Source organism: Paramormyrops kingsleyae, chromosome 24, assembly GCF_048594095.1.
Source record: "Paramormyrops kingsleyae isolate MSU_618 chromosome 24, PKINGS_0.4, whole genome shotgun sequence".
Lineage (NCBI taxonomy): Eukaryota > Metazoa > Chordata > Actinopteri > Osteoglossiformes > Mormyridae > Paramormyrops > Paramormyrops kingsleyae.
Window position 1 is genome coordinate 11744194 of NC_132820.1, and position 10773 is coordinate 11754966.

A 10773-nucleotide genomic window follows, 5' to 3' on the forward strand; every position below is an offset into this window, starting at 1 on the left:
TGTGTAAAACAGCCTCTTTTGTTTCTTCAAATTGCACTTCATGAACAATCATTCTAAAAGTTTTCTTGAATTCTGCACAAATTAGCCCTGATTGGAATATAAATATGAGTATGAATGACGTGACACAAAGAAGGTGCATAATCTGTCACATCCACGGCAGGGACGGTAGGTGCAGCTGGGCTTTCCTGATTACTGAACCCTGCTTGCACGATATTGTGTTTCTGTGTGTAAGCTTTGGTTCACGCTAAAAAATATATGCACGCAAACATTAGGCAATCAGAACACAATTATAACAACATTTAAACATATTTCTGCGTATGTGCAACAAATACACACGGTAATTCTGTATTAGACAATTGGCCATGAAAAATCATTGGATGCATGTTTTATGTATATTACGGTTCCCAGGTCTCTATCACAATAATTGCCTCCGTTTTCGGCCCGACAACTCCACCCCCCATCTCTGCACGGCTTACCAGCTGTGTCTGGTTTCAGTGTGGGATAAGGTTCATTTTAGGCTCAGCATTAGGGCAAAGACATGGAGAAATTAAAGTTTTCGCCAGATTTTCGGAAGAATCCTAGACCAATGAAATCCAAGCAGACTCACTTCTCCTAAAAGCAGATGTATTTCCAAAGTCCTTTTCAGCCTTAAACAGCTGTACTGAAATAAAAAATACAATCCTGAGACATAAAAACAAATTAAATGCTGAAACAGGGAATTCTATAAATTACTGTAAATTCTGGATTCAGCGAAGCACAAACTGTTGACAGACGCTGTATTGATTAGTGGCATTAAATATTTTGCAGAATAATGTTTATAATTAAATGTTCTATTGTTCGATAAAGTTCAAGAACATCATTGTCATTGTGTAACACAGCAAAGTTACTCTTATGACAACCCCAGAGGTGCATTTAAACAGTCCAATTACTAAACACAAAAAACCTTAAAATAAAATAGTCATACAAAGTATGGAAGGGAGAGATAACCAATCAGATTGCAGAGGAGGTGGGTCCAAGCAACTAAAGCAAAGGCAGGACCAAGACTGATTGGCTGGTCCTGGCTCCTCTAGTTGCTTGGACCCAAATACTCTACAATCTGATTGGTTATCTCTCTGAACCAATCATTTTTTTTCCTTCTGCCCTCAGAACATTTTTGTGCGAATAAAACTCCCACAAGCTTCAAGTGATGGCAGTTCATGTTTTTATGAGTGAGGGTGTGGATCTGTGAGGGTTTATGAGTGAAAATGTATAAAGACTATTTACTGTAGACATATAAGTAACCTTCTGGTAACGAGGATTGGAACCTGCAGATTTTGGCTAAGGAAAGGTGTAGAGGAACAAGCCAGCAAACCATATGTCTGGGCCCAGGTTCCAAGTGTCTTAGCTGGGCTTTCAGCTTAGCAGTGAGTCGCCTTTTCCCAGTTACCTTATGCGCTAGGTGTCATCCTTCATTTACTAGCCGTTTACTCTAATGAAGGTGGAATTGTCACTTTTTGGTATTTCGCTCATGCTTTGCTGTCTGGAGCTGAGGAACGTGACGAGGAAGCCTTCGAGGCACCAGGGCTGAGCTCCTAAGATAACAACTCCGAGCCCTAAACCCAAATCTAACACGGTGTTAAGGATTTTCAGGACTAAACCAAATGTCCTACGTTTCAAACCCTCTGAGATGCGCCCTGAGGATTTTCACTCATAAAAATATGTAATTCACACTGGCGATGAGGGGAATGGGATCGAAATAGTCAGGAGCGGAGAGGTTTACTCTGTTTACCCAGCTGCATTCTGCCAGTCTGTCACCCTGTCTGACTCTGTGATGAATTGCTTGCTTAAGGCCTACATTTCCCAGCAAGCATTGGAATGTCTCCAAAAATGGCAGCCAGCTGACATCCTACATCAAAAGTAGAACGTCTGCTATGGATTCCTAAAAAACAAGGGTGCGTTTTCCATTGTTGCAGTACATATCCAGAGAATGGGCAACAGACTGCTGCGGAGAGCTGTGGGGGGTAATGCAGACATAAAAATTCACTAAGCATAAAAATTAGATGAACGTATAAAAATATCCACAGGGCTGTTCCTCTCTGAAGGTCCTGGTCCTGCAATTAGAATGTCTTACTGCAGTGCTGACAGTGGTTTGGAATGCTGAGGAAGGGAGGCTGGCAGGGTGATGCAGTACTGACAGTGGTCTGGAATGTTCAGTGCCACGCCCCCCTTGTGATGATCTTACAGTTCAGGGTCCACTGAACAAACCTGAGATCTGGAAACAGAATATTGTGGGTTCAGGTCCTGAAAGGCTCTTTGCTGTTTAACTGTTTCCCAAAACACATCAACTCAGTCCCCTCAGCAAATTAACAAATTGTAAGATATAATACCACTCATGAATGTGTCAGCTGTCTTGTCAGTTCTCTACTCACCTTAGAACAGAACAGCAAAACTAAAATAGTGGTTCTTCACCATATTGACAGGTCTTCTATTTTGAAAGATCATCAATTCTGACCTTGGCAGCTGTGCTGAGCTGAGCCGAGTTGCGCCAGACACCTTTAAAACTCTCTGATTGGTTGGCCTCCAGCCACAAGCCACTGAGTCCTCCCAGCCAGCAGGGCGGCGTGGTATGATCCTGAGTCAGCAGCCACGCGGTTATTAGTGTCGCCTTTACATCCGAGCACAGCCACATCGGGTTAAGCACAACTCTAGGTCAATAAGTAGCATAATGTTTAAAAGCTAGAGGTTTCAGTATTGTTACCACCATTGTGATTAACTAAAATGCTTTTGGTTTAAACATTATATTACTTTGGATTACAAAACCATCTCTCGAGGAGGTAAAGACAACATTAAATCATACTATCATCTCTTGGCTCATCGCTGAAACCTGTCATCAGCTCCTTGTTCACACTAGTCTGTGTTTAGCAGTGGCTTGAGCTACATGGGAGAAACTTTGCCGCCCTCTAATGGTCAGGATTTGGAATGCATCTATTTGTTCTGCAAAATGCAAGGTGTCAGTCTGTCTCTCATAGTCAGTAAGAGCATCACTATGGAACTTTAAAGTGTCCGCGTACTTTAATGGGGTACAAACCAAGAAGAGTGTCAGCTGATCGCAGAGTGAACCTCAACATTCGTCAGATGGAGCTTGTGTTTCGTTCTGGTTTTGTCTGGGCCTGCAGAGGTTCGGCAGTCAGAACGCAGCCACAGAGCTCAGCATTCAACTTTGGAAGCGGAGTAACTCAGGATAATGTGCCATCTGAAATGAAATAGGATATATGAGTAGCCTTTGATAAATTTGTATATTACTTTTACGCGTCTGGCAGTTAGTTTACCGGGGAGGTGGGGGGGGGGGGGGACTATGAGGCTGCACTTCCTGTGGTGACGTGTCGCTCTTGTTTATTCCACAGAGGCTCCGAGCTCAAAGCAGGGACAGCAAGCAGCAGCCAGAGCGGGATCACTGCTGTGGGGGGCGAGGCAGACTGAACAGGCGGGGGGGACAGGGAAAGAGGGGGACACTTCTGTTAGGAGGAGGGAGGGGTCACCAAGGAGCTGTTTATGTCTGAGGTGGGGGTCCACTCTTTAGTCACCACGCGACATTATACACTTATCCCTCAGCAGAGAACCCCTCCATGCTGATTAGGGGTAACAGACATAGAGTCCCATGGTGTTCTGTCTAGGGGGCGTCCCACATTCCCAGTGTTTACTGGGAGAAGCATTACTCATGACTATGAACTACATCAGCGATTATGGAGGATGGATGGATGGATGGATGGATGGATGACTTTTTCTCCCCCTTTTGTGAATGTAGGCCCCACACAAAGAAAAACAGCCCTCCAAATAAATAAAAAGAAAATGTTCAGTTTTCACAGGGACGGACTGGGGGGGCTCACGTCGCACTCGGCAGGAGCGACAGGCGGGGTCTTTCACGGCTCTCTGGTCTGGGGTTAACTGAGGACCAAACCAAACAAGGAAGAGATGGAGACAGTGCTGGAAAGTATAATGAAGAACAGTTACTTTGTTACCGTACTTTACATTTTTCACATATCTGTACTTACGTATATATTTTGCCATGGACACTTCTGACTTTTGCAGCGAATATTTATACTTTCTATTGTACTACATTTCTACTTAGTGTTGCGTTATGTTTCACAATCACATTGCTGTTTTGTTTTTAATCATTTGATGACAGGGAATGGTAGTGCTGGCTCAGATTAATACTGAGATTTCTGAGCCTTTTTTGTCAAAGTAAAGCCCAGCTGACTAAAGTTGGCAACCCTGTATACAATTCGGACTACGTACAACACCTTTTGACACATAATATAAAGTGTCTCTGGAAAGGGTGAGCGGTGATTCTCGGATGTTTGTTAACTTGCCGGTAAACTCTGAATAGCATGTCGATAATCTAATGACAAAAGTGTTCAAATCTGCATCCTGTGGTCATTATCTGGAAAGTTTTATTTAATAACACACAAATATATGGCTTTGCAATATGACCAAAATCTCATATGCACACCACAAGAAATTATTTACTCGACGAATAAAAAGTACTAAGTCATAATTCATTATTTTTGTAAAACATTTACGCAATTTTCCAAATTAATTTCACGCAAATTAATCTTGTAACAAAATATAAGATATCAATGTATTCATGTAGAAAATATAAAAGGTGAATAGAAGATTAACTGTTGGAGCATGCGTATAAAAATCAGGCAGCGCTGGGAAATGTTGTGCAGTGTGTGCATGCGCGAAAACTAGTGCGCGGCTGAAGTTGCCTGAACTTTTGTATTTTACAGAATATACGTACGGATGGTAGATTTAATGCCATGCTATACAGTTGCATCAGGGACTACAAGTTCAAGTACTTTAGTACTATAAGTACATTTACAAGCAAGTACTTACTTAAGTAGAAGGGCCAACTGGGTACTTCAGCTTTTACTAGAGTGCATTTTTGGCTGTTCGTTTCTACTTACTTCCTTCACCACTGGATGGAGAAATAAAGCCGTCGACCACACAGAGAGCACAGCGCCACCACCCATCGCAGGCAGAGGTGCGTATTACAGCACACTGAAACGCTAATCGAATCAGTCTGGGATTTTAGTGCGATTACGCTAATAGCTAAGCATTTATGCTTATGAGTCTTGCTCGTTTCTTTCTTACAAGCTGTTCTCTTTCATCCACAAGCCGAAGAATGTAAGGACAGAATAAAAACATACCAACCTGGATTTCCATTGCACACTGTGCTTTTCTTTATTTTGTACCCTGTTCATCCGAACACATTACAGCTGTTTATTACTGAGGTTCAGTGCATTATGGGCAGCCGGGCCGATCGATATCAGCTCAGGTGTGCAGCCAGTGAAATTGATCATCTTTTAATTAGGATTCAGGTGGCCAGAGGCTGCTTCTCCAACAGAGGCTGGCCTGGGAGGGTGGTGGGGTGGTAGGGTCAAAGGTTAAGGGAAGCTTTCAGATGTGCCTGAATACCATAAGCGTCAGGGATACACATGGCTTAGACTGGCCCAAATCCACGGATTCAGGTGATCAGCTTCTTTCCCCACGAGGAATGCTGGGTATTCAAATTCCAGGATGATTCCAGAATCATCTCCACTCCTCAGGAAATCTGATGTGCTGGCCACCGCATTGACAAACACTGTCCTATAGAAATCTGTTAGGCAGAGGTGGAAAATTGTTCAAGTCCAGAAAGTACAAATCCAGTTTTTGTTTCAACCAGCCAGTTGAGTACTCAATGACTGTGACTCTTTATACTCAACTGGTTGGTTGGAAAAAAAATCCTGCTCTGGATTTTTACTTCCTGGATCCAAACTATCCAGCTCTGCTGGTAGGTGGCCAATCAAAACAGACATGGACTCCTACTCTGTGTATCTGTTAAAGAGAAACTGAGGGATAAAAACCAGAGGTGGAAAGTTCAGGTCCAGAAAGTACAAATCCAGACCAAGGTTTTGTTTCAACCAACCAGCTGAGTGTAAAGAGTCTCAGTCACAGAATACTGAACTGCTTGGTTGAAACATAACCTTGGTCTGGATTTGTACTTTCTGGATCTGAACTTTACACCTCTGAGACGAACCCCACCCAAAGACAGGCGGCTCGGGCAGTGTGGTGAATCTGAATATCCATTAGTGAGTGTTAGTTCCATTCCGGATGTACCTTTAACCCCCATTTATTAAACCTCCGGAATTATATGGCAGATCCCAACAGCGGGGGCATAGGCTGTAGCAGCCCGGTGTAGTGAGTCACACGGCCGCTCCGGGGCAAGAAGTTTCCGGAATGGGGCTGTGACGGCTCCCCCAGAGAAGCTTCCGGACTTGCCATCCTCTCTGGCCTGCCCCGCATGATGGAACCGGCCCCCATATGCTGCTCGCTGTTGCTTCAGCAGCCGCCGCTCTCCCTCATCTGACGTTCCCGCATCATTCGGGAAAATGCGCCTGTTCCGAAGCCCGGGGGTCACTACGGAAATGTTACAAGAACAAGAAGCCGGGAATCGAACTTCAGAGGGCAGAAAGAGTCGTTTCCTCAAGAGCCAAGGGCCCCCCCTGGGTGCAGCGCCGCTCCATCACCGGCAAAAAATAGTTACACATATAATAAAGTCAGAAAATAAAGCGGTATCTAAGGGACCATCTCTAATCCCACCGCACACATGCGATAAATCATCTTCGGACATAAATGAATGCTCATTAGCGCTAATGAACATGACGCTGACTTTAATGTTGGATAATGACAGCGTTGTGTACCCCTAAGCAGCCTGGCATGGAGTCGACCTCGCGGAAATGGACACCTGCAATGTCAGTCGACAACACGGAGGTGTCGCGCCGTCTCTTGGGTTCTAGCCTGGTGATATGTGTAGTGTGGACTGTAGTCCAGCAGGTGGAGTAGTGGTGAAGGAGTCAAGTGTCTCTGTCAATTAAACAAGAGATGGAGAATATAAGTTTCCAAATTTGATTTATTTTATTGAGATCAACGTCCATACATCCTTCTATACCTCTTGTCCACTAGAGGGCAGTGGTGAGCCTGCGGCCTATCACAGCTAAGGGGCCTATGGAATAGTTACAAATATAATACAGTCACAAAATAAAGCAGTATCTGACTACATATATGACTGTGACATCTCTCAGCAGGATGAGTTTGCGTCAAGAGCTGGCTGCAGTGCAGTGTCTAATGGAAAGTCGTTAACTGGAGATTCAATCTGCTCACCATAAAGATGCTGGGAAATAATGTCTGGACCGTTAACAGAAATTTCCAGAAAAGGACCACGGGGTCAGCTCAACCTTTTCGTCACTCTGTTTCCGTGGTTACAGTGGGCAGGCGTAACTCACCTGGGTGCGTGAAGGAGCATCGATTAAACGGCCGTTGTACCTGTTCACCTTAAGGTTGAGTCAATACCTTTCCATAAATTATGTCTCTTATTTCACATTTTCCAGCACAATGTCCCAAACCACATAAGAAAAAGGTAACAACAGCATTAAAAAATAATCTCCATGAATGTTAACAACAGCATCACTAACACAAATTACCCAGACAAATCAGAGGAAGCGACAGGAATGGAATTGTGGGAAGGGAACACAGAGGGTCTTCAGTTTGAGGTGGCGAGCCGACAGTGTCCAAGGTTAGCCTGAACTAAAAGAGACATTGTTATACGATCACCTGTTATTTCAGCACAGGTAATTCTGTTGGTTCACGGGTCATGTGACTGCACGTGTCACTTCCAGTGGCTGCTCCCAGCACCATGTTGAACTGCAATCTCCCCAGTTAATGGTGCATGCGTTTAATCTTCAGATTTGCTTGGTAATAAGGGCAATTAAAGCTGCGCTAAGCAGATGAAATTAAATGCGAGTGGGGCAGCCATGGTAACCGGTGGCCTCACACACGCACGCACACAGCCATAACGTGACGCAGTCTCCGAATCAATGTTTGTTTATGTATGTTTGTTTATTTAGAACGGCCGTATTGCCTGTGGAGTGTGTTTACTTTCACTAAATCTGATGGAACCACAGACACTTACCCCACCATGTGTCACATAATTCCTAAATAATTTGCAAAGCAAACAGGAGTTGCTTGGGATTTACTATGTGCCCCAGTTTCTTTTCTGTGCAGGTTTCGTTTACTGTTACACACCCTTATTGTCAGGAGAACGTGGAGCCTGAAAGCCAGAGAAAAGAGAGGTGGAAGGTAAGCTAGAGTGAGCAATCAGGAAATGTGCAGGAGAGCAGGAGCCGGAAACGGGATCTTCAGGGTAAGAGGCGGACGAGCAGAGATGCCCATGTTCCAGTCACTGATTAATCACTTAATTAGGTCAGCAGTTGAAGGGACACAGGTGACCTTAATGAGCTACGACAGGCTGACGGGCTGTGAATCTCCAGGGAGTGTAGGAGGCTTACGGGACTGGAGTCTGAACGGGCTGCTGATCTTAACATCTGCGATGTAGGATCTCTGGGCTGCTGCTGATGATCTGAATGCAGGAGGTCAAGATGGCTGTCGGCAGAGATGTTTGGGAGGTCCGATCACGAACGAGCACCCCGCCCCCCCCCCCAGCCGTCACTCTGTCCCCCATAACCTCCCCACACGTAATCCACCTGCCCCTCATCTGCTTTCATTTGATCACCATACCCCTCCCTTAAAGCAGCTTATTACCCCAAAGCTAAGGAAAGTCCAACGGGCTGTTAGTGACAGACAGTGTTCCCAGGTCCTGGAGAAGAGCTTCTGAAGCAGTGAGTCACTGTCCCCAGTGCAGCCGATCCAACAGTTTTTAGAACTTTTTATAGAGCTTTGGGTTTTTCGAACTGCAAGCATTTCAGACAAATTGGCAAAACATGCGTGACTGGAGCAGTTTTCCCTGGCTTTTTGTGGAGCTCTTAGAGCGTCTTACTGCTGTCAGCCAGAAGGGCGGCGCTGATCCCTATAAGTCCTCATTGGCAGCACACACCAGGGGCACGGACAATACGTCACCCACCTGCCCATGTTTGCTGATCCGTTTAGGGTGCCCTTTGAATCTGGGAATCGTTCGTCATTCAGGATGGTATCTGCCTTGCTTCTTACACGTGCCCTTTAAGGATCTCTCACTCTCCTGATTCGGTGGGAGTCTGTCTGACAGTGAGATTCATGCATGAGTCTTTCCCAGATTAAGGAGGAGCATCGGCCTGTTTGGCGATGCGATGGGTGACATTTCAGCTGGAATTGCTCGAAAGTCCACCTGCTGCTGGGCAGTCTTGCATAAACTCATTTGCGGGATTGAATTATCTGCTCTATCTTCTGGGCGTTTCTCTGGTGAGGAGTTGAAGCTCACTGCAGGTTGTGTTGTGACAGTGCCATCTAGGGTGACCACCTGATCCATGTCAGGGGGGACACTATGAGCTGGGATGGGGTTTGCAAACTACCATTTCAATTGAAAGGACCTGGATTTCACTTAAGCACAGAGTTCTTGCTGTGTGGTGATTGGTCAGTCTCCTATAATCATGCATGTGCCATTAATGTTAATAGGAAACAGCCGGATGAGTCTTTCTATCTCTATCAAGGAAACAAAAACGTCAAAGCACAAGAATAACTGAAGTATTTAGGAGCCTTTCAGTCTTAAAGTAGTTTGTAAAACCTGCAGTAGCTCATATTGTCCCTCCTGAGATGGATTTGCTGGTCACCTTATTGGCATCAGAATAACGGCACCAACAGATCAGCTGATAAACTTTTGATCACGTTCATTTTTTGCAAGACCCGCCCATCGTCCCTGATGCTGTCCGCAGCCTGAGAGACAGCACTGTGTGACAGCTATAATACTGTTGAATGCTGTAGGCATGTTTAATCAAATTTCGGGCTATAATACTTGCTTTTGTAAAAGTACTGTTTGGGACTGTCGTACAACTGTTTCACCTTGCAGGCCCAGACATTTTTCTCCTACAGTCTGGAGTTTTATCTTTAGTGTCCTTCAGAGGCTTCTGCCTTATTTCTGCACTGACTTTCAAAACAGTGCAACATTGACTGCTGCTGTTGTATTTACAGTACCAGTCGAAATTCTGGACACGCCTTTTTGTATTCTTCTCTACATTGTAGAATAATCACAGGCACATCAAAACTATAAAATAACATATTGAATTATGCACTAACCAAAAAATTTTGGGTGGAGGGGGGGGTTCAGATCTGTGTGTTGGGACTCAGCAGGTTTCCAGTTCAATCCTGCAGTCAGCAGAGTGATTTCACCACTGGGCCCTTCAGCAAGACTATTAACCCAATTGGTCCAGGGACTGTCTGACCCTACTCCTCTGCACCAGTTCCATGAGGCGGCCTCCTGGGACGCTTTTCAAGCTGTCCTGAAGGAGCTCCCACATATGTACTCATTAGTTGCTTTTCCTTCACTCTCTACTCCTCCAAAACCATTTCTACTGTGTTTAGGTCAGGTGACCAGGTCATGTGATGCGACACTCTATCACTCTCCTTTGTAGGCAGCTTGACGTGTTCAAACTTTTGACTGGTACCGTCCATATCTGTGTGAAAAGGCTGCTACAATCTCCTCTGTTAATAGATTCTGGCCAACTACATTGGGAAAGGCGCTATATGAAAATGTACTGAATAGGATGCTTGTTTGAAAATGAAGACTGGAAAGTATGTGGGACATGGTGAAGTTTTATCTGGAATGAGACTGGGACGAAGGAGACCTGCGAGAAAAAAATCCCTTACTGCTGTCACCATCACTGGCTTTCGTGTGTGTGTGTGTGTGTGTGTGTGTGTGTGTAAGAGAGAGAGAGAGAGGGTGAGAGAGAGAGAAGGAAAGAGAGAGATATGGAGAAAGAGAGAGCA

General features: G+C 44.9%; 1 long non-coding RNA gene across 3 annotated transcripts; it reads right to left on the reverse strand.

Annotated features, from left to right (window-relative positions):
* Nucleotides 1-607: 607 nt before the first annotated feature.
* Nucleotides 608-4951, reverse strand: LOC111860906 (uncharacterized). Of its 3 annotated transcripts, XR_002842122.2 has the most exons (4): nucleotides 4876-4951; nucleotides 3867-3924; nucleotides 2409-3232; nucleotides 608-2251 (listed from the first exon to the last, which is right to left on the reverse strand). It is a non-coding gene; the product is annotated as an uncharacterized lncRNA (long non-coding RNA). The 3 variants fall into 3 exon arrangements; XR_002842120.2 differs by having other exon boundaries at nucleotides 608-3232; XR_002842121.2 differs by lacking the exon at nucleotides 3867-3924 and having other exon boundaries at nucleotides 608-3232; nucleotides 4876-4948.
* Between the last annotated feature and the right edge of the window lie 5822 nt (nucleotides 4952-10773).